The 22,130-nt window shown below is 37.2% G+C and overlaps 1 protein-coding gene and 1 long non-coding RNA gene across 9 annotated transcripts in view; one reads left to right on the plus strand and one right to left on the minus strand.

Annotated features, from left to right (window-relative positions):
• Pde1c (phosphodiesterase 1C) overlaps window positions 1-22,130 on the minus strand; it is a 576,741-nt gene that overhangs the window by 128,261 nt on the left and 426,350 nt on the right. The window lies entirely within an intron of this gene.
• Window positions 1-22,130, plus strand: part of LOC104865019 — a 51,798-nt gene that overhangs the window by 1,708 nt on the left and 27,960 nt on the right. The window contains exons 2-3 of one of the 2 annotated variants that reach the window (XR_781046.1): window positions 10,294-10,353; window positions 12,318-12,337. This is a non-coding gene — a long non-coding RNA (uncharacterized LOC104865019). The remainder of the gene's footprint in view (window positions 1-10,293; window positions 10,354-12,317; window positions 12,338-22,130) is intronic. The other variant, XR_781047.1, reaches the window with a different exon arrangement.

The raw sequence follows: 22,130 nt of genomic DNA on the forward strand, positions 1-22,130 counted from the left end.
AAAGTCTTTGTAAGTAGGGAAGGGTGAAGGGCGTGAAGGGAGGGCAGAGGAATGGGGAGAAAATAAGAACCAAGATACATAATGTAAAGGGTACACGTTCCCAATGATGAATGTAAATGTACTGTATATCTAAAAAGTACAAATAAACTTAATAAAAAAGTCTGTGCTAAAGGAAGTGCTCAATAAATATCAGTTCAATAAATGAAAGAGGGAATATATTCATTCACTAGCACTTGAAAAGAAAACAAAACACAATTTGAATTAAGAAAATATCTCTACAAAAAGGAAATACAATGTGTTTCAGTAAGATAAGCCCCAAATTACCCTTTTCCTACTTCTGCTTTTAATTTTTTCCTTTCATAACAGAAACCAAATTAATTCATGGATAAAACCTCTTAAATAATAGTTAAGGAAATGCTGAATTGGCACAGTTCTGTTTCCTTAAGATTAACTTCAAAAGAATTACAGAAAGAAAAACTCAAACCTCCAGCAAAACTGTGAGGACACTCTGAAGTGGCCTGAGGCTGCTGGCTCGGACTCTGTGAGGGTAGGACGTGAACAGGAGGCAGCCCTGCCTGGCAGGTAGAAAGGGACAGTGTCTGCTAGGTCTCTTCCCTTCCACCTGGCCCAGGTGACAGGGGCTGCTCTCATCTGTGGTGATCCATGCCTCGAAGGGTCAGGAGACCCTAAGAATTAAATCAGAGTTGTTTGTCTCACATGTGGCTCCACTGAATTTCACAGAGGTTTCCAAGACTATCAGAGAAAAAAAAAGAATGTGAGAAGATATGTGTGGGAAGTTTGTTTTTATAAACCAGGTAGGAATTGGCTACTTCACACCATCCAGGATCACGTGGTCACGCCTTTCCAACCCAGAAGCTGCCCGGTATAGCTGTAGGTACGGAAGAAATGGGTTTCTCAGAGAGACAGCCAATCCAGTCTTTGAAACTTGTTTATCCTTTTAAACTTTCAGTCTTTCTACCTGGTTGATAGGATCAAAGGGTATATTGTATATTCAAGTTGCTTGTTAACTTCTTAACGCTATTAAAAAGATGCAATTTCCACGTAATTATGAGACAACCTCCCGAACACTTGGTAAAAATAATACAACAAAAAAAGAAGAAGAAGAAGAAGAAGAAGGAATTACATTAAGTAAAGAAAAGCCAGTCACAAAAGGTTATGCACCATAGGATTCCATTTATGTGATGTTCTTCAAATGAATGAATAATGGAGGAGAGGACAGATGAGTGGTTGTCAGGGGTTGTGGTGAAGGAAGAATGGGAGGCGGATGTGTATAAAAAGGGCGCCACAGGGAGCCCAATGTCTGCATTCTTGTGGTATAAACTGTAGTGTAGTTTTTCAAAATGTTTCAGTCATAAGAACTGAGTAAAAGGTATATGGGAATTTCTTCATTTACTGTCATTTGATAATAGAAATCCACAATGACCTCAAAATTGAAAGTTTAATTTTAAAGAGGGTTGCAATCATCCCTCTGAATGGCACACTGATAAGAGGTGACGCACTTTTCCCTTCCCCTTTCTGTTATGTGGCCTCATTAGTGTCTCTCAGGTCCTGTTTGGCTTCAGCAGCAGTGGGAGGAAGGGATAAATGGTCACCATGAGCTTTTAACCATGTCTGATGATTCTGAGTAGGGTTTAATGAGGGCCACATTCAGTGACTTTTGGAGGAAAATAAATTCAAGCCTTGAGAAAACCTTGAGAAAGACTGATGTAGGAACGTAAGATGCCAGTGGACAGTCCTGACACTAACAAGATGAGGGAAGAGGACCTTGGTGACAACACTGAAGGGTCACCCATTCCACCTCTACTGGCAGCAATACCACAGGAACTCTGAGGTACACAGCATGATTCATAATTTTCTTCTCCTTTTCAGTTTATTCACAGTAGGCTGCTTCATTTTGGGCTTAACTTCACTATGGCAGATTGGCCATGAACAGTTTTAAAAAGAAGAAAATTCACACATACCTCCCAGCTTCTAGTAATCACCACTCTACTCTCTACTTCTATGAACCCAAGTGTTTTAAATTCTCTCTACATAAGATCATGGTATATATCTTTCTGCATCTGACTTACTTCTCTTCGTGGAGGTCTTCTAGGGAGTGGGTAAGGAAAACAGTCAAAGGGTTAAGTTCCAGTTAGACAGGTCTGAGCAATTTGTTGTGCAGCGTGGTGAGTACGGTTAATAATAATGTACTATATAACCAAAAGTTGCTGCGTGGATTTTAAATGTTTCCACCACAAAAAATGGTAAATATGGGAAGTGACAGATATGGTACTTAGTATGATTTGACCATTCCACAATGGATACATGTATTGAAACATCATATTATACCCCATAAATGTATGACCATTGGTTTTCAATTAAGAATACAATTAAATTAAAAATAAAGACTTAGTTCCATTGAACAAACGAAAATTCAGAGCCGGGTCTGAGGCTGCTGCACCGGGAACAAGAAGGGGTGCTGAAAGAACATAACCGTTTATGTTGAGTAGTCCTTTCCAAGCAACAGGAAGACACCTTGCAGATTGTTCATGTGTCAAGATTTTTCAACATAATTACCATTAGATTTCCTCCTAGTCATGAAAAATTTTGTAAATGCTTTGGAATGGGAAGGGAAAGCCGGTAGGGTTCTGGACCTGAAGTGCTTTTTCCATTGATGGCTTGTTTACTGTATTCTAGTAACTGAATGTATTAAAACCTTTTCTATTTCTTTCTATATATGGATAAAAACAGAAAGGAAGGAACTAGGGAGACTTTACATTCAGGCATCACCATCTCACTGACCAGCACTGCCACTCCTCTCTCTAGAGATGAGGGACGGGACACATTTCACTTTTTATTTGATTAAAATAGCTCAATCTCTCTCCGTGGTTAGAAGTACAAATTTGATAAAAGCTCAGGCACCTAAAGAAGGTAAATGCTAACACAGGACCCAACTCCCAATGCTATTTAAGAATAAAATTCATCCCCTGTTAGCTATTTCCTGTCAGAAATTACACAGAGATTTGATTTACAGAGGAATTAACCGCAAAAGCAGCAAATATTGGCAAATCAATATAGATAAAGCACTCCATGTGCCCCAAGTAAACTATCCTTCCTGTTCACATTGGCAATTCTGTGATTTAGGAATATTATCTTGTCCTTTGGGGCTTTTTCCTCATGAGCACCATGGGCTTCCACTATACTCAGAAATTCCTCGTGAAGCACTTTTAAAACTCCTAAATCTGGGACATGCTTTGTAAGACTTCTCTTAATGACAGCTGAACCCTTGTGGTGTTGTAATGTATTATATTATTGCATATAAAAAGAAGAACTCTTTGAGAACAGCTTTGTTGAGCTTTAGAGGCTGACTTGGGGCCGGAAAGAGGAAAAAAAGACTCTTTCAAATGACTATGAAAGGAACAAGAGACAACAAGGGAACCACAAAATGCTCAACACTTGTTATCTACGCTGGAAGTATGCATTTGGTTTGTAAAAAATATCTAAGAAAGGGTGGCGTGTTGCTCACACCTACGCTATCAAGCATTTCTTGAGAGAATTTTCCTCTTTCCCTACCAGGCTGTGAACATGAATGTCAGGAACACAGTGATGCTCCCAGGCCTGCTGTCACAGCAGACAGGTACCTGCCCTGTACAGACTGCCAGAGCTGAAAGCCAAGTTTATAACTAATTATGGGTTTCCCCACAGGGCCCGAGAAATGGCTGGCCAGGGTCCAGCCCTGTGAAATGAGAACAAATGAACATCTTTGTTGGAGTTAGCACTGGTCATTAAAATTTATAAATATATGGCTTGATGGAAGAGCAGAAGGTATTTCTGTGTGATATTTTTGGACCTACTGGTACCTGCTACCTATGGACTGGGTGTGGCCTGCTTCTTATTTTCTTTTAGCCCCTACAGGAAAAATTTCTAGGAAAAAAAAAAAAAGGATGACATTTGAATCAGAAGTGAAAAGCTAAATCTTATGGCTCGGTGACCTATAGCTTTGACTTCCTGCACCTAAAGCCCTCATCTATCCAGTGTGGCAATTTCCACCACTTGAATATACTGATGTAGACAGGGGACAGCATTTCATGTTTTCATTTCTCCACCACCACTGCCAACAGCCATGCCTACCAAGATGAGTCTGCAGTGAGCAGTGGACAGAGGAATGTTAGGAAAGAAAGGTCTGTGAAATAAGATAGTGACCTAGGTCAAGTTCCTGCAAGGAGAGATTGTCAGATGGATAGAAGAGAAAGCAGAAAGCTGAGGAATATAAACCACTCTTGTTTTTTTTGAACTCAGCAAGGAGATGACTTCCAAGGTGTGAGTCCTGGGCTGCCCTTATAACTACCTAGAAAGCACATATCACATACAGCAGATGCATGTCAGACAGAGGGAGGGCACAGTGCAGATCCTTTGAGCTTTCTCGACTCCTGGGCAGGGAGCAGAAAGAAGTCAGAGGTTCCCTGTGCCCTGCAGAGGGGCACAGGAGGCAAATAATACTGCTTTCTGCAAGACTGTGAGAGGTGCTGTTATGGCTGAGGGCAAGAGTGACATTTTCCCAAGCCAAGGACCAACCAGGAGTCTCAAGCAGACCTCAGAATGATCCAGAGCACCAGGAGCAGGGGAGAAGAGTCCTACTGACAGGTAGGAAGAGATACAGACGTCGGCTAGAGATGTCACTAAGACTTCAAGTGGACATGACATCGCCTTAGAGATAAGAGGTAACAGAGAACAATCCAAGGACCCATGCTGTCTTGGCAAGCCACAGGAAGAGGAATAAGGAAATCTGAAAGTCTAAGTATCTTATTTTTTTTTCTTGCATGACCAAGTAAGATTTATTCCTGGGATGCAGGGATGGCTTAACATATGTAAATCAATAAATGTAATTCACCACATAAATAGATGCAAGGACAAAAATCATATGATCATCTCAATAGACTCAGAAAAGCACTTAATAAATTCCAGCATCCACTCATGATAAAAACTCTCAAGAAAATAAAAATAGAGGGCCTTTATCTTTATCTGATAAGGGTCATCTGTGACAAACCCTGGGCTAATACTTAATGGTGAGAACCAAAAAGACTTTGAATTATCAGATTGGGTGAGGTTCATGAATTGAATTATAATTGATCTCCCTCTCCCCCTCTCTCTCTTCTCCTCCTTTCTCCCCTCCATCTCCACAACACCCCATTAAAGACCTAGCAAAGGGGTTCATGAAGAACATCAAATCATACACAGAAAATGCAGAAATCACAGTTTCTTTGTCCCTCTGCATGTGCTGTGAATAAGAGACTGCCCCTAGGAAGCAGAAAGGCTACAGAGCCATACCTACTCTCAGAGCACTGATAGCTGGTATGGAAATCAAGCACAAAGATAACTACCATCCCCCACCACAGCAAACCCTGTGACAGGCTACAGCCAAATATTCTCAAAGTGCGGCAAAGAGGGAAATTACTCCAGGTTGTGGCAGGAAAGAGTTCACAGGTATTGAATGCAAGTGGGATTTAAATAACCATTCAAATTAAACAACGCATTACGTGTGCCTAATATGTCTGCTTTCTGTGCTAGATCCTCAAGTTCTTAGGGTACAGTCTAGTAGAAGAGGCAGATAAATTCCACATATGCCTAAGTTTTTAAAGTAGTCTGTGCAACGGCCATTATGGAAAGATCCACCATGGCAAAATATGAGCCTATTTCCAACTGACTTCTTGAATTTCTTCCCTTCAGATTTGGGAATTTTCTACTTTTGGCCTCATTGAAGAGGAAGGCAAACATGACTCTAGTACACTACTCACATCTCGCTATAGCAAAAACAACACAACACACCTGCCAGCCCAGTCTGCTTCCACAGCCAGAGTGAAGAAGGATCACACTGTGAGGGGAAGGAAGGAGGCCAGGCAGCTGTTAAGAAAGAGTGGGCTGTGGGTGTTACAGGCAGGAACAGCAGTGACCACCCTTCGACTTCTGCTGGGTTAAGGAAAGTGTCACCACTCGAGATGCCTCCTGTGGACTGCAGCTCTTGCTAACTCACGTAGTGAGGGAAGTGTCAGGGAGGGAAGGGAAAGTGAGGAAGACTTCTTTTAAAAATTTAATTTTCCTCCATTCCAGCATGTAATCTGTAAGGCAAGGCAGGAATTTGAAAAGAACAGAGACATGAGTATATATAGCAGCTCTTGTAGCAATGACTATGTTTTTCTCTCTCATTGCAGTCTCAAGAGGAGAGGGCAAATGCGGGGTAAGGGGACTCTGTCTGTCTGGAGAGTGATTCTTATTGCCATTTCAAACAGCTTGCCTATCACTGGGGCACAGTAATGGAATCATTCCATACTGATGGCTACAAAATCACAACGAAAGGATGTTAAAGCTCAGTTAGTGATTCTGAAAGGGTTGCTTTACACCCAGTGGGCCAAAATGTTGAAGTACTGTGGGAGGGACGGTTCTGGGTTGGTCTCAGGTCTCACAGAAAAGGCAAAAGACACATTTTCCAGACCTGTGCAGAAAATCGCTAAAGCTGGAAAGTCACAGAAAGCTGGGTCACCAAAATAAATACTTTGCTATATTACCAGAAAGGAAGTTTCCTTACTCCTAGGGGATCTCTCTATTTCTGTGTATGCTTACTATCTCTTTCAATTCACTTGGTAAGGATTTGTTTCCACCACTATTGTCTAGCAAGACTAAGTGGATCTTGTTGAACACAGTCTTCCAAATCCTTTCCTTAGTTACACTTTTGTGATATGTTTGCCTCTATAGCAAGTAATCAAGAAGCACTGCAAAAGAAATAATAAGGAAGAAAAGAAAGACATTATCTTAAAGAAGTACTGGTAATAATAACAGCATTATTCTACATCAGAAAGAATGATTCCCAAAGCCAACATCTAACATTCTAACTTCCCAAGGAGATTTTTAAGATGTAGAAATTCTAGGGGCCAGGGATTCAACTCAGTGGTTCTGCTGCCTGCTTCGCAAGCACAATGTCCTGGGTTCGATCCCCAGTACCAAGAAAAAAAGAAAAAAAGAAACTCAGGTCTGACTTTAAACCCCAGTGTGAAATGCCATAATAATTAATAATGCTAATGATTCTGACCTTAGGAGATAAAACACAACCAAACTAATCTAAATAATTAAGCTACTTTGTGAGAGTTTTAGTCAACTTGATCAGTGCTTTTTAAATTGTATTCGTTAGAACTCTTGATCCACATGATATTAACAGGCATGGTTTTCTTTGTGAAAAGAAAAGTTTTCTGTGTGTAAATATTTTAGAAATTCAGGTTAAACAAAGTTAAGCAGTTTATTTCGTCTTTACCTTCTCAGAGCTTTCAACACTGTACACTCGGGATTTTGGGGGATGAGGCAGCCATGTACAGCAGTTCCCTGGTGGATTAGGCAAAGCTTTGTGTTTTCCTTTGTGAATCCCCCAGGGTAGAACGTCCTATCTACCACATGGGATGTGGGGAGTGCAGCTCAAGCAGGGTCATAGCTCTACAGCTCTGATACGTAAGGGTCCCAAAGCCGAGGACTAAGCAAACCCAAAATGAAGTGATAATTGTAAATTTAAAAGCAAGAGAGTTTTCTCTCCCTTTTTATACATGGAAGGTGTCCATTTCAAATTAGAATCACAGGTAAAGAGGAGAAAACGGATGATTATCAATTCATGGAAGCAAATTAGCATGTGACTCGCCTTGAAACCTGTCTTTGTTGTTGTTAAACGCTTCATTCACTTCTTGGGCTTTCTCTCTTTTCTAAATTTTTATTTATACTTTACCCATATGATTTCCTAAGTGAAATATGAGGAACGATCTCACATAATTCGATGTAGTTCACTTATAATTCAGCAAAGATGAAAGAATATTTTTAAACATCTTTTCCTCTTGTCTTCAAGCACTACCTTCCCCTATTATTTCTCTCTCTCTCTCTCTCTCTCTCTCTCTCTCTCTCTCCCTGCTCGCTCGCCACTTGACATAACTCACAGGGACGAATGCGCATATGATTATGCTTGCAAAATCTCAAGTGTGCGGACACATATTTGCAATATTGTCTGTGAGCTAAGAGCAGACCCACGGAGTATTAATTCTTCCACATTCACATGTTTTCCATCAGAAGAATTTCTGATCAAGCCTACAAGTAACTCGACATGATGAACTGTTTACTTTTTTTCTTTCCCACAGTCAGAAAGCCACTAATAGGTTAATTATCCAATTTAGAACAGTCTCAAATGTAATGCTCATGTGTGTTTTTTAAACATCTTAAAACACTTTTCTAAATATTCTCCTAAGAAATGGAGTATTTGTTTTTTTTCTTTCTCTCAATGAGTTTATTGGTACATTTTAGGTGTGCAGTACAGTTACATTCATCATTGGGATCTTGTACCTTTACATGACAGGTCTTGGTTCTCATTTTTTCCCCTTGTCCCTGGCCTCCCTTCACCCCCTCCTCCTCTCCCCATTTACAAACACTTTATTTCCATTTTTTCATTTTCTCATATTTTTTTCTTTTCCCTTATTACCTTTCCCCCACTCTTTCCACTTTCCCTACACCTTTAGCCCTTTTCTTCCTATTTCACATTGTCAATTATATCATTAGGATCATTTTACCATTATAGTTTTTCACACCAGAGAAACTATTTGGTATATACATGCGTGACTTATTTTACTTAGGAGTATATCCTCAATATGTATCAATTTTCCCATGAATGACTCTAATTTCTCATTTTTTATGGCTGAGTAGTATTCCATTTTTTAGAAAAACATCTTAAATGGAGAATTTGTTTTTGATAGATTTTTTTAAAATTACAATATATGTGAAAATATAAGATTAAAAAGTTTGCTTTAGTTCTACTAAGTATGAGAGAAAATTTCAAGTGAAGTATTTCACAAATTATAAGCATACTTGTCTTTAGCATTTCCTTTCATAGTCTCCCACTAAATTTTCCTAAATTTTAAAAACTTGTGTTTTTTTGACAGAAAATCTTTAATAATTTTGCTTCTGATATTTTAATATAGATTTCATAGATACTTGCTTTTCTTTTTTAATTCTTTTTTAAAAATTAATTTTATTGGTATACTTTTGATATACATGATGGCATTCATCATAGGAAACTTGTACCTGTACATAATATATTTGATTCTTCTTTTTCCCCCTTCCCCTCCCCTCTCTTCAACCCTTTTTCCCACCTCCATTCACAGAGCTTTATTTCCATTTTTTCCATCATTCTACTTTTATTTCCTTTTTCCTTCCCTACCTTCCTCCTCCTCTCCCCTCCTTTGTTCCCCTTCCCATTTGAACATTTTATTCCTATTTCCCAATATTTATCCATTTTGGTCCTTATTTACCCTTTTGGTTTCTTTCTTTTTTTTTCCCATTAAGTTTATTGGTACATTTAAGGCAAAGAATACAGTTACATTTATCCTTGGGATCTGGTACCTTTACATGATACATCTTGGTTCTTATTTTTTCCCCACTCCTCTGCCCTCCCTTCACCCCCTTCACCCTTCCATATTTACAAAGACGCTGTTTCCATTTTTTCCTTTTTTCATATTTATTCTTTTCCCTTATTGTTTTATTTATATTTCAAAAAAACTAAGGGCCACCACCTTCCTCACAAGTGCAAGGTCCTGAGTTCGATCCCCAGTACCAAAAAAGAAAAAAACAAAAAAACTATGATTATTGTGGGAAATTTATGAAACACCTATTAGAAATATAATCACATAAATTAACAATATATATCTATAAAATTATGCAGTAAAATGTTCAGCCATGTATCTATAGATAATTTTTTGAAAGATGATTTTTCTTTTTAAAAAACTTTTAATTTTTTTGGTACCGGGGATTGAACTCGGTCCTTGCACTTGCGAAGCAGGAAGTGGAACCACTGAGCTAAATCCCGGGCCCAAAAGATGATTTTTAACCTTTCTTAAAAAATTATTTGGTATCCTGCTTTCATATTTAATATACTATTAATCTCTCCCTATATTGTTAAACATTTTTCTCTAACACAATTTTAATAGCAATATACAATGCCACTAAATATAAATATATATGACATAATTTATATAATAAATCCACTCATGTAGAATATGTTATTTCTAATTTTTTGTATTATATTTATATTTAAAAGATTTTATTTTATTTATTTAGGATTAAAGCCAGAGCCTCCTAAATAGTGATCACATGCTCTATCCCTGATCTATACTCCTATCCTTAATAGTTTATAACTATTAACTTAAACCTTAATAGTTTTATAACTACATGTTTCTGTATTTTTCTTTTATTATCCCCCATATTTCTTTGTTTTAGCAATCCCCACCCTGAGCAAAACAGAAGCATGTCTACTTCTCTACATATTCATAAAACCAGGTAAGACTTTTAGAGGACCATAGAAATCTATCTGCACAGATATTTTGTCTTGTTTTAGTTTTTCTTGGATTTTTAATGGAATTTTTGAAAAGAGGGATAAAGGATTTGGGACAAGATAATTATCTTTAACAAGAACAGCTCCCTCCATCCCAACTCAATTTTAAATGGACGAAAGTATGTTTCTAGTACAAAGCGGTAAAGAGGGGACCTTCTGTCCTCCCTGCTTTCTATCAGACAAGCTAGAGAGATCCCAGCGTTCATGCAGTCTGGAGTGCTAGCAGTGTCCTTAGCAGAGTATCACTTCTAGTTTTAGTCTACACCAAGTATATGGATATTCCCATTTTTACCTCCCAGTCTTGGAGACAACACAGAGCAGTAACAAGTATCCATTGATATTGTAAGCCCTAGGAGAGTGCAAAATGCCCAGTTACTATATAGTGTTTGTAAATGGGGAGGGGAGGAGGGGGTGAAGGGAAGGCAGGGACAAGGGGAAAAAATGAGAACCAAGACCTGTCATGTAAAGGTACAAGATCCTAATGATGACTGTAACTGTACTGTATACCTAAAATGTACCCATAAACTCAATAAAAGGAAAAAGCATCACAGATTTCTTTTGTCATGTGTGATAAAAGTGATGAACCCAAGGGAAATAAAACAGGGTGAAAGAAAGAGGGGTGTGGTTATAGGGAAGAATGGAGGAAGGGAGACACAGAGTGAGGAAACACCAGGTATACTCTTAGAATGACAGTAAGTGTAAGAAAACAGATTAATCTATTACCTATTCTATTTTGCCTAAGGTTATATAATATACAGCATAATTACTTATAAAATTTACCAACATTAAAAGATGCTCATAATACATGAAATGGTTATATATAAGTGTATATATATAAATATATATATATATTCTCAGTTTATTACCTTATATAGTCCACATAATAAAACTTCACTTTTCTAAAGCGTTCTGAAAGTATCAAACAAGTCTGTCTTAATTATAAAATCAAAATATTGTGCTTTCTTTTGTTACTGAAGTATTTTCTAACCACATATTTTATTTGAACAAATAAACTTCACACTCTAACATGTAATACGACAAAAAGATATGATGTTTCTTAATGAAGTAATTAACTAGAAATAGAGTACTAATAGAGCTTTGATGAAACTATTGTTTCTAATGAAATATAAATGTTTTTTCAAGAAAAAGGAACATTCTGAAAGGAAAATAAAGCTTTTGCAAATATTGGAGTCATAGGATACTACAAAGAAAATGTCTAAAATGCTAAAAGAAATATTTTCATGAAAATAGAAAAATATGTGAAGATATATGTAATAAATAAAACTTTTTTTTTTTGGTACCAGGGATTGAACTCGGGTCTTTGCGCTTGCAAGGCAGGCCACCAAACCACTGAGCTAAATCCCCGGCCCATAAATAAAACTTTTAAATAATTGGTAATTTATTTTCCACTAGTAACTAGTGTTGAGAAATTCTATTTTTTAAAAAATCTGACACAAAATATAAAGAAAAAATTAATGCATGGAAACCACCAATAAATTAATCCAATGAGTAAACTAATCTAAAGATGTCATTTTTTCATACATTGCTACCCTAGTGAATTGTAAATTGCCATTTATATAAAACATGCAACTTGTAGCCTTTGAGCAAAATGTACTCCAGTCATCCTTCAATAATGCAGTATTTTAAGAATTTAAATTATCACAACAGTCCATTGTTTTGCCAAAGCTCTAAAATGAGGATCCTGGATTGGGAAAACGATTTTTTTTTTCAAGGTTAGCAGTGTAAATCAAAGAGGAAAATACTTGGTCAAACTCATTTTTTATTACAATGTAATCATGTTTTACAGCTGCCCATGGGATGTCTAGGAAATTACATCTGCAAGTTTAATCAAATAGCCAACATGAATGCTTATTTAATAATCAGTTCTTTTGTTATCTCTATTATGCAGATAAATATGACTGAGACAAGGTAGGGAATGATTATTGCCTTCTTAATCTTATTCTGGCTGCCAGTCTTGTTTTTCCTATTTGTAATTGCATATGTAAGCAGAGCAGTGAATGTGAGCTCACTAGAAAATTCAGACAGTGAAGCTTTTCTTAGTTTCCTGAGCAACATTTTGAGAGTTCAGAAACCCAGAGGGCTGCATTTAGTCTTTTGGGATATGTTTGTTCTTTTAACTCCTTATCAACTCAGACAGAAGCTAGTCCAGCTTGCATTGATGGAGACGGGGCAACTGGAAAATAATAAAACTCTTGGGTTGATAGGCACTTGAAAGAAGTACAGAATAAAATGAGGAAGCAAAGAGAAATGACCTGAGCAATCAAATCTATGATCAAATCACACAGGTTATATTTTAGTTCAAAGAACGTGAAGGAAATTGAGGCATGAAAATGGGAAACCAGCATTTGTCAGTATGGGTAACTAAATCTTAATTTGCAGGCATTGCTCTTAACATGAAATTTTCAAGCAAATTGCTGAGGTAAAAAAATCCATATATAATTAAATTAATATTTATCTCCTATGTTTGAAATCATTAGCTGTTTGATGTCTCCCGGTCACTTCCTCCCAAACACCCATGCTTAACACCATTCATCACTGCACTCATTCTTACACAATTCTTCCATTTCCCTACGCTCTTTTTCAAGTGCTAGTAGCATAAGAATCCAATTAGTTATTATTTCCAAAGTAATACTTTACAGAAGCATGCTAACTTTTTGTTTTACAGTAGAAGCTTACAATCAGAGTATGGTCAATCTGTGAGTGTATCTTTTCCTTTCAGTAAAATAAATTAGCTGCACTGTAAAATACATTTTTGTAGGGTCAGTCTTAATATTAGGAAGATGTTTAGATCTGAAGTCCCTATGTTCTTGGCTAAGTGTACAGTTGAATCAACAGCATTTGTTGTTGTAAAGGTCACAGTAGGTATTATATAAGCTAGCGACAAAAGTCACAAGACATTTCCAGCGAGGTGGAAGACAGGACTTCACCCAGGCTACTGTGAGGAAATAAAAAAAGGGACAGCCCAATAGTCCAGTCTCATCTTTGGGGTTCAAATCCTGCTATTACAAAGCCTGGCTTCCTCATTCACAAGCTGTATGACACTGAACAAGTTTTTAAAAGTCTCAATTTTTTTTTTTGTACCGGGGATCGAACTCCAGTCCTTATGCTTGCAAGGCAGGTGGCAGAACCATTGAGCTAAATCCCTGGCCCTATTTTTATTCTTTGATAAAACAGATAAAGGGTATCTACCTCACAGGCTTGGAGATGGTTAATTACATAAAATAATATGTGTATGGAACTGAGCACAGTGCTTCAAAGCCCTTAGTAGCTGCTATTAGCGCATGTGTGTGTACATATGTTGTAGAAGGTACTCTGCTAGCTATATAAGTAACAATGTGAAAGGAAGCATGAAAAGATGATTAACTGAAAAGCAAGAATAGACAATGAGCCAACCACCTCCTGATATGTAGAATGTGTGTGTGTGTGTGTGTGTGCATGTTTCTTACTTCAGAGTCAGAACTAACTTCAGAAAGTGGAATTTCTAAGCCCACAAGGATAAATAAGATAAAATTTCTTGTCCAATAAAACACAGAGTAAGAAAAGCAACATCCAAAAAACAATAGGTAGAACTACAACTTCATTAATCTCTAATCCTATGCATGATTCTTTCCTTCCTGAAATATACAAGCCTCTATAGGAAGGGTTGACCGTGACTCACAACTCACTCTGGACAGAGACTTACACCAGGAAAAATGAGCAGGACTACCTGTAAAACTATATGGAAAGAGGGTGTCTGAGTTCCATTTCATGGAATGTGAACCGAATGAGAAGGTTTCTAGTAACTGCTGTGAGGCACTCCATCTGTGAACAACAATGGGAATGTGATCACGTGCCCACAAACTAGACTATGATAAGTTTCCTGTTGTTAGGGTAATGCCATTTATACACTTATTTATAATTTTATGTTCTTCCCTTTCGTTTCATTACATTACATCCCATTGATTTCATTACAACTCATTGGTAGACATTTATTTTAGTGTGAAAGTAATTTAATAAACATAAAATCTGTGGATGTGAAAAACTATCTCAAAAATATAAGCAGATTTATTATACATAGCTGGAAAATATATCTTATATCAAGGTATTCATAAAATGAATTAAATTTTCTGTGTGTAAGTTCTTTGGAAATATACTTGCAGAGTCATTTACTTTTGATGTCAGAAATAACCTGGGAACAGATGAAAATTATAAGTGTAAGTCAAGAAGTATTTATATGCCACCAAGTAACTGAAGTAAAATAAAACCTTACAGAAGCAATAAATGAGTTCCCTGGAAAACACAAAGATGAAAACACTACTTAAAAACAAATTTAACATGGATTCAGTATCCATACAACAACTGCACAATAGAACACCTACCATCTTAGTAGGAAAATCTCTAGGAAAGTGACATTCAATCATTGGTTAAAAGCTCTAAAATCTAGAACACTGATAGTGAATCTTTTAGAGCTTTCAAAGATAAGAGCCCACTGCAGCACATGTGCCATAAATTGGCCAACACTGATCTAGAAACCATTCTTTAAGATTTTAAATGGTGAAAGGATTCAATCTCATTTTACTTTTGTAATTTGTTTTTTGTTTTGGCACCGGGGATTGAACTCGGGTCCTTGTGCTTGCGAGGCAGGCAGCAGAACCACTGAGCTAAATCCCTGGCCATATTTTTGTGATTTGTGCTTCTTGGTAAGACAGTTCTTTTATTGCATCATGAATCTCAATGCCAAGTTCTGAAGGGGATGCCAAAGTTCACTGCCTATGTGGGACTGGATGGGCAAAATTCCCTTCCATACTACAGGCATGTGAACAGTCCATGCCACTGGACTGAGCACACCCTGCCAGCACAGGGCACATTGAGGTGCTGCTGAGGTAGGAAAGTGGCGTGTCTTTATCAGTCACTGAGCCCTCCCTACCAACACTGATAAAGACAGGAACTCAGTTTCATAGCACTGACAAGTAAATATTCTGACTTGCGTGGATCACCCCAGTTAGCACTGTTAACAAAACTGTGACTATGAAGAGTTAATATTACTATTTCTATTTCACACGTAAGAAAGCTGAAGACTTCAACTTTCACAGGTCACAAACTTGCAAGTAATGACATTCAACTCCAGAGACTGTTTTTAGTCATATGTTATTCAACAAAATAATATGGATTGGAAGAACTAATGAGTGACTAAACAAATGAATAAGGCAGACTAAAATGAATTCAACACAATGATCATACTCCTAGTCACCCTTTCCAGTTTGAGGTAAAATATTCTTCAATTTCCATCTGTGAATTTCCCATATCAAAATTAGATCCCAAGGCCATCCCTTGGCATCCTTGGGCTTTGGGGCCACAGCTACTCAATAAATGAGCTAAAATGATGAAGAGAAATATCAGCAGGCAGAGACTGTGCTCTCCATGTGCTGACACAAAAACCACACATTTGAAGTCTTAGTCTATAACCTAATTAATCCAAAAATGAGTCAGTTTTTATTTCATCTGCTGAATTTATCGAACTGTTGTGATGTTTTGTTTTACAAATGCTCCCCAAATAACTGGATGTGAAAGTGCTATTTAACAATTAATTGAAATCATGCAGCTAATACTTACAATAACAATGTACAGATTAAAGCAAATTTCGTTAAAACATTCCTGTGACAACCTTTCTGATGTGTCAGCTTGGCTAAACTGCGGTCACCAGTGATTCAAACACTACTGTAGGTGAGGGTGTTTTCTTAATGTGATAAAAATCCACAATAAAGATTTTACTAGATGTTCTGGATGGAACAGCTAGCTAAAAGGCTGAGAAAACAGGACTGAGACTTCGCTGAAGAATAAATTTTGCCAGGGTAAAGTAGCTTCAACCTAGGAGCTCCAGGGAACCCTTCCTGATGTCCTGCCTGCAGAGTTCAGACTTACCTTGCCAGACCCCAGAACTGAGAAAGTCTACTCCTTGGGATAACTCTCTTAATATCTACCTTCTATTGGCTCTGCTTTTCTGGCTGAACACTGACCCATGCAATTATAAAGCATAGCACCAGCTAGGACTTCTTGCCACTTTTTGAATGATATGTGATGTTTAAATTAATGAGACAAAGATATTTGGGCATTTGATAAAGACATTGAACTTTTACTTACCTTTGTAACTCAAGGGACTATCATGCAGTAACTGCTTAACAAATGTCTTAAGAATGAATGAGGGGATGAATGAATGAACTGGTTTGGTTAGTGAGGTTTTCTTGTGTTTTACATCTCAGATGTATCACTTCAATGTTTGCAGAGCAAAGCACAGAAACTATGCCTCCTGATAAATAACTGAGAGCCTGTAATTCTTCCCATTTTAAAGGTACTAATGTATACCCTCAAATTTTATGAATCTCTTACCCAGGATGGCACTAAATGTAACTAACACTGAAATCTGAAAGTATAATTATCACCATAAGAAATAAGGAAAATGAGCCAGCCAAAGAAAAGGCTCAAAAAAGGGCTGAAGTCCACTAAGTTGGTTACCTAGATGTCAATTTCTAATTATAACGAGGTAAGTAGATGGATTTGGTCATCTCGGGTATTTCTACACACTGGGAATCAGCAACTTCAACTGCTGTCAGATAATATTGATTTTTGGATGTCCTCTAACATCATATACATGCAAATGAAACTCTATAAATAAAACTCCATGCCCTCCCATCTGAGGAAATTATTCTAGCCACTCTTCCTATCACAGCTTTGACCTCAAATGCCTGAACTCTTTAGCTTTGTATCTGAACTTGGAGGTAGCCAACAGGAGCCAGACATGTGCTGTTTTAGATAAAGCCACCAGGGCACTGGCCTCTCCAGGTTCATCAAGAGGGAACTGAGAGGAAAGAAAGAAAATAAAACTCCCTTCTTCATCGCCATTTAAGGACAATAACACACACACACACACACACACACACACACACACACTTATTTAATCCTTCCAGAGTTTTTTGGGGGGATTAAGGACAGTACTAGGGGTTGAACTCATGGCCTTTGCAATAGGATACATCCCCAGTCTTTTAAAAAATTTTATTTTGAGACAGGGTCTCACTAAGTCACTAAGTTCCCCATGCTGGGCTCAAACTTGCTATGCTCCTGCCTCAGCCTCTCACAGTGCTAGGATTACAGCATGAGCCATCATGACCAGCCAATCTATCCAAATCTTACTGAAATAGGTCACACCACCCATCACCAATTTTAAGACTCATTAGCAGGTGGGGTTACATCCTATTTGTTAACATCCTTTTTTGTTCTTTATTGTCATTTTATTTTTTTACTGACACATTTGTACATATTTATGTGATGTCTGGAATCACGTAGTGATCAACTTAGGGTAATTAGCATATCTATCACCTTAAACTTTTATCAATTCTTTGGTGAATATATTCAAATTACTCTCTTCTATTTTGAGATATATAATATATTTTTGTTAATTATGTTCACCCTACTTTGCTAGAGTGCCAGATTAAAAGTCATATCCTTTGGTTCCAAGTAGCAAATGGTTAATCTACAGAGCTAGAAATGATTATAGCAGACAAAAAAAAAGTGTGTATATATAGGACACCGCAATTAGTAAGGAGGATAAAAATAAATAAAACCTATTAACTCTTAGATAAGAGAGAAGTAATAATTCTACCTCAAATCAAGTTAATCTTATGATCTCACATTCTTATTGCTATACACTTATTACTATAAATATTCAGAGTATTTAATTTGTTATGTGAATGTCTTTTTATTTGGGCAAAACTGTATTTTTAAAATGAAATTTACTTTGGGAAAGGAAGCACTGCTTTTCCCTATCATGGTACATTAAAACACAGTTTAAAAAAATCTGTTTTGGCCTGTGGGACAGGGAGTTAATTCCCTGTCAAAGAGCAGGATGAATCCAAGACAGCTGTTTTAAAGGACAAGTGCTACCTGGCCAGCAACTATGTGAGAAAAAAATTTTGCACACTCAAAATATATTTAACAGGTAACAACACATCGTGTTTCACAAGTTACTATTAAAATTACAAGAAACCATTTTCTGCCTGAGTTCCTACATTAGGCACTAACAAACCAAAGAAAAACGGAGTCGCTCCTGCTAAATGCCACAGAATCAAAAGGAAACTTTAAGAGAGCAGGCAGATCCCCAAACAGACCAGTTCTTCCTAAAAACAGGAGATTCTTGCTATCTGAGTCAACATAAGAAGGTCCTCTCTGCTTTACCCCTTACATAAATGGAACCTGTGTCACCCAACAATTTTTGTATTGTTCTGTTTTCTTCTTCTCACTTTACAAACCTACTTCTGCTATTGCACTTCAAAAATGTAATAGAATTTTTAGAGTAAAACTTTAGAATACAATCTGGTATTTTTGTAAATAAGATCACAATAATGAAAGCTGCAATTTATGAATCACAGACTTAGAGTTACAAATTAAATCTCTTATAAGTTTGTCTTCGAATATTCCTCATCTGAAATTCAAACTATTTCAAAATTTAAACAACATTTTCCACACATGGAGAAGTACGCACCATGAAACTTTGCTTTATGAACAAAATTCTCCAAATATTGTACAAAATTACTTTAAAGCTATGCATGTACTGTATACATCAAACATAACTGAATTTTGTGTTCAGATGTGGACCTCATCCCCATGATATCTCATTATGTATATGCAAATATTCTAAAATTTAAACAAATTCAAAATATGAAATGCTTTTGGGTCTGAGCTTTTTGGATAAGGGAAATTCAACCTGTATTCAAATGTTTGCCACAAAGATGGACTTGATATTTGTATTTTGACCCCAAATGGCTGGCTTGGCCTTGTGTTTCATGCTCAGCCTGTAGTTTTTGGTGGTCAGAGATTCTAAGTTTAGGGACTGAGATATCATCCCAGTTCTGTTGCAAACCATGGACACGAGCATCCTGGACATCACCTTTCTCCTCTGAAAAAGAAACCTTATAAGGGCTGGTTATTGTCATCACAAGGAAAAGATATATTATGGTATACTAGGTATGCTATGTCCCACATTACTTATAATTGAAAAACTCTGTTTCAACTATAGTTCACTATAGTATGCAGCTAGTCACATAAAATTGCAATGAAAAAGTTTAGGTGAAATTTCAATATTGATATAAAGAAAAGCCAACCCAGTATATAAGACAACACTTTGAAACAGTTTTGTCTGGCTCCGTTTTACTAGGGAGTAACCTAAAAAAAGGCATATGTAATAAATTGTAGACAATTTGGATCATGCAAAAGAAGGAAGGATAATTGCAACAGTAAATATTATCCCTGAAGGGCAAAACAGAAACCTGCAGTCAGAGAGGCAGGAGTTATACAGCAGGAGGTGAAATTAGAGATAGGACTATTTATGAAAATGGAAGAGCCAACAAAAGATTGAAATCTGAGGGGCAAGTGGTGGATTGATTTGAGGTTTAAAGGTAACCCAAGTGACTGAGACTGGGTCTAGGCAAGCACAGATTAGAGATGGTGTTGGCACACTCTTGGAAGGACCAAGTACAAGGTGATGCACATTCTCAATACTAGCCTCATAAAACAGGTTCAAGTACGGTGCCCATAGCTGTAAATCCAGCACTATGGGAGGCTGAGGCAGGAAGATTGCAAGTTTGAGCCCAAAAGGAACAATTTAGTGACTTGGGGAGATCTTGTCTCAAAATAAAAAGGGTGGGGCTGGGGATCTAACTCAGTGAAAAGGCTCAAGCACTAAAGCAAGCAAACAAACATGACCAGTTCAGCTATGGCTATGAAGCAGCATTTGGATGTTGGTTTGCCTCTTTGAGCAAAAGGAACAAAGTTTTCCAGATAGAACCCCTATGGGACACTTCATAAATCTCCCTTCAGCTTGCTACCTTCCACCCACATCAGGGCTGTATGCCAGTTAAATCCACAGCAGTTATATTTTTAAACCAGCAATTATCATTCCTGCTCACTGACACTCCATACAGTTAGTCTGGTTTAGGTCCAAGATTTTTTAAAAGAAAAAGACATATACTAGCTAAACTAAATCACCTAAATGCAACTCAGGCTGGCTCAAAAATCACTCAAATGATTTGGAAGAAATTCCGATCTGAACTACAGGTCAGATGCAAAGCCAGTTCTACACCAAATATGAATGAGTTACACAAATATTTCCAAAACAGCTGAAGAAAAAGGGCTAAGACCTCAATTAAAATACAGTTTACTTTGGAGAAGGTGGAGAGTATCATTAAAAAATCTTTAAACCAAGATAAATAGACAGGCTCAGATTGCATATGTAAAAACAAACACTGAATGAAAGAACTTTATAGCAAGGAATTTAGGAAAGAATTTAAGTATTTTGCACACAGCTTTATTTATTTACATCCAAATGTCAACACATACCTTGCTTTTTCAATTTGTTTATTAAATAAGAATACTTACATTGTCTAAGATAATATGAAGAACCTAGTGAAAGCAAAGATCAGAACTCTAGTTTTAATGGTCATCAAATCACCTGACCACATATATGATGCAAGGCACGGTTATTCAGAGTAGAGAAACTGATGCCTCTCTTCTGGTTATCAATATTGTCTTTGATTATTACAAAAGTAGAATGTTAAGTTATCAAATACATAAATAAGATACTACTTCAAAGTGATATTCATTCTACACAGACAAATATAACTGATAGTTGTCTTGAGTTTTTTTATTTTTTATTATTTTAAATGCTGACTTTAGTATTTGTAATAGCCAAAATGATTATCTAATGGAAAAGAAGATTCCCTTTTTTTTTTTTTTTGGTACCGGGGATTGAACTCAGGTCCTTACGCTTGCAAGGCAGGCCACCGAATCACTGAGCTAAATTCCTGGCCCAGAAGATTCCATTTAAATCATGAAGGACATCACTATTCCTTTGGAGACATAAAAACATCTGCTCAAGAATGAACCCATTATCACAGAAGAACTACTTGGGTGACAATGATTATCTGTTTGTCTTTCCCCACATTGTTTCCATTCATTTAGCTCTACCTTCTCAGCCCCATCATGATAAGCTGTCAGAAAGTGCTGGACACAGCCTGACAGTGAAGCTCATTCACTAATTTCAAATATTCACTCATTCTATCATCTCCCTGGAACCAACCCATTTGCTAGTCAGATGGGCTTATAAGGTGCCCAAAGTATCTCATCAAAAGTTAATCTAACTGTCGTGTAGACTCTGATCTGTGGGCCCTAAGCCTTTGTCACTTAAGATCCCACTTCATACAAGGAGGGTTGTACTTTATGGTTCAATCCCAGCCATAATACCCCAACCAAAATTCCTCAGCAACCCGAGACCCATGCTTGGCCTTGCTCCTTGGTGTGTGCAGCATGCCTATATTAGTGCCTCAGTTACAGTCCTTCCAACTAAGTTTGCAGGATATCTGCTGTATTTTCCTAAGTGGCTCTGCCTACCAGAGGGCTGCTGCCTGCCACCAAATTAATTTAGCACGAAAATCTTCCCAACCTCCAGTTTTAACATTGACAAAATTGGCCAAGACTGATGTCACTTAAGAATTTTCTATATTAATAATATCTACATATACTTCATACTTCAATGAATACAAAGATTTTATCTCTGAATTTGTTTAGCCTTAAATATCTGTACTAACATCTCTCTGTTTTTGTTTCATAGCCTGTACATAGAAATAGTATCATTATCTACCCTGTTATGGTTTAGATCAAAACAGTTCCTAAA

The sequence above is a fragment of the Fukomys damarensis genome, unplaced genomic scaffold, assembly GCF_012274545.1.
Source record: "Fukomys damarensis isolate Sample0158 unplaced genomic scaffold, DMR_v1.0_HiC HiC_scaffold_4, whole genome shotgun sequence".
Lineage (NCBI taxonomy): Eukaryota > Metazoa > Chordata > Mammalia > Rodentia > Bathyergidae > Fukomys > Fukomys damarensis.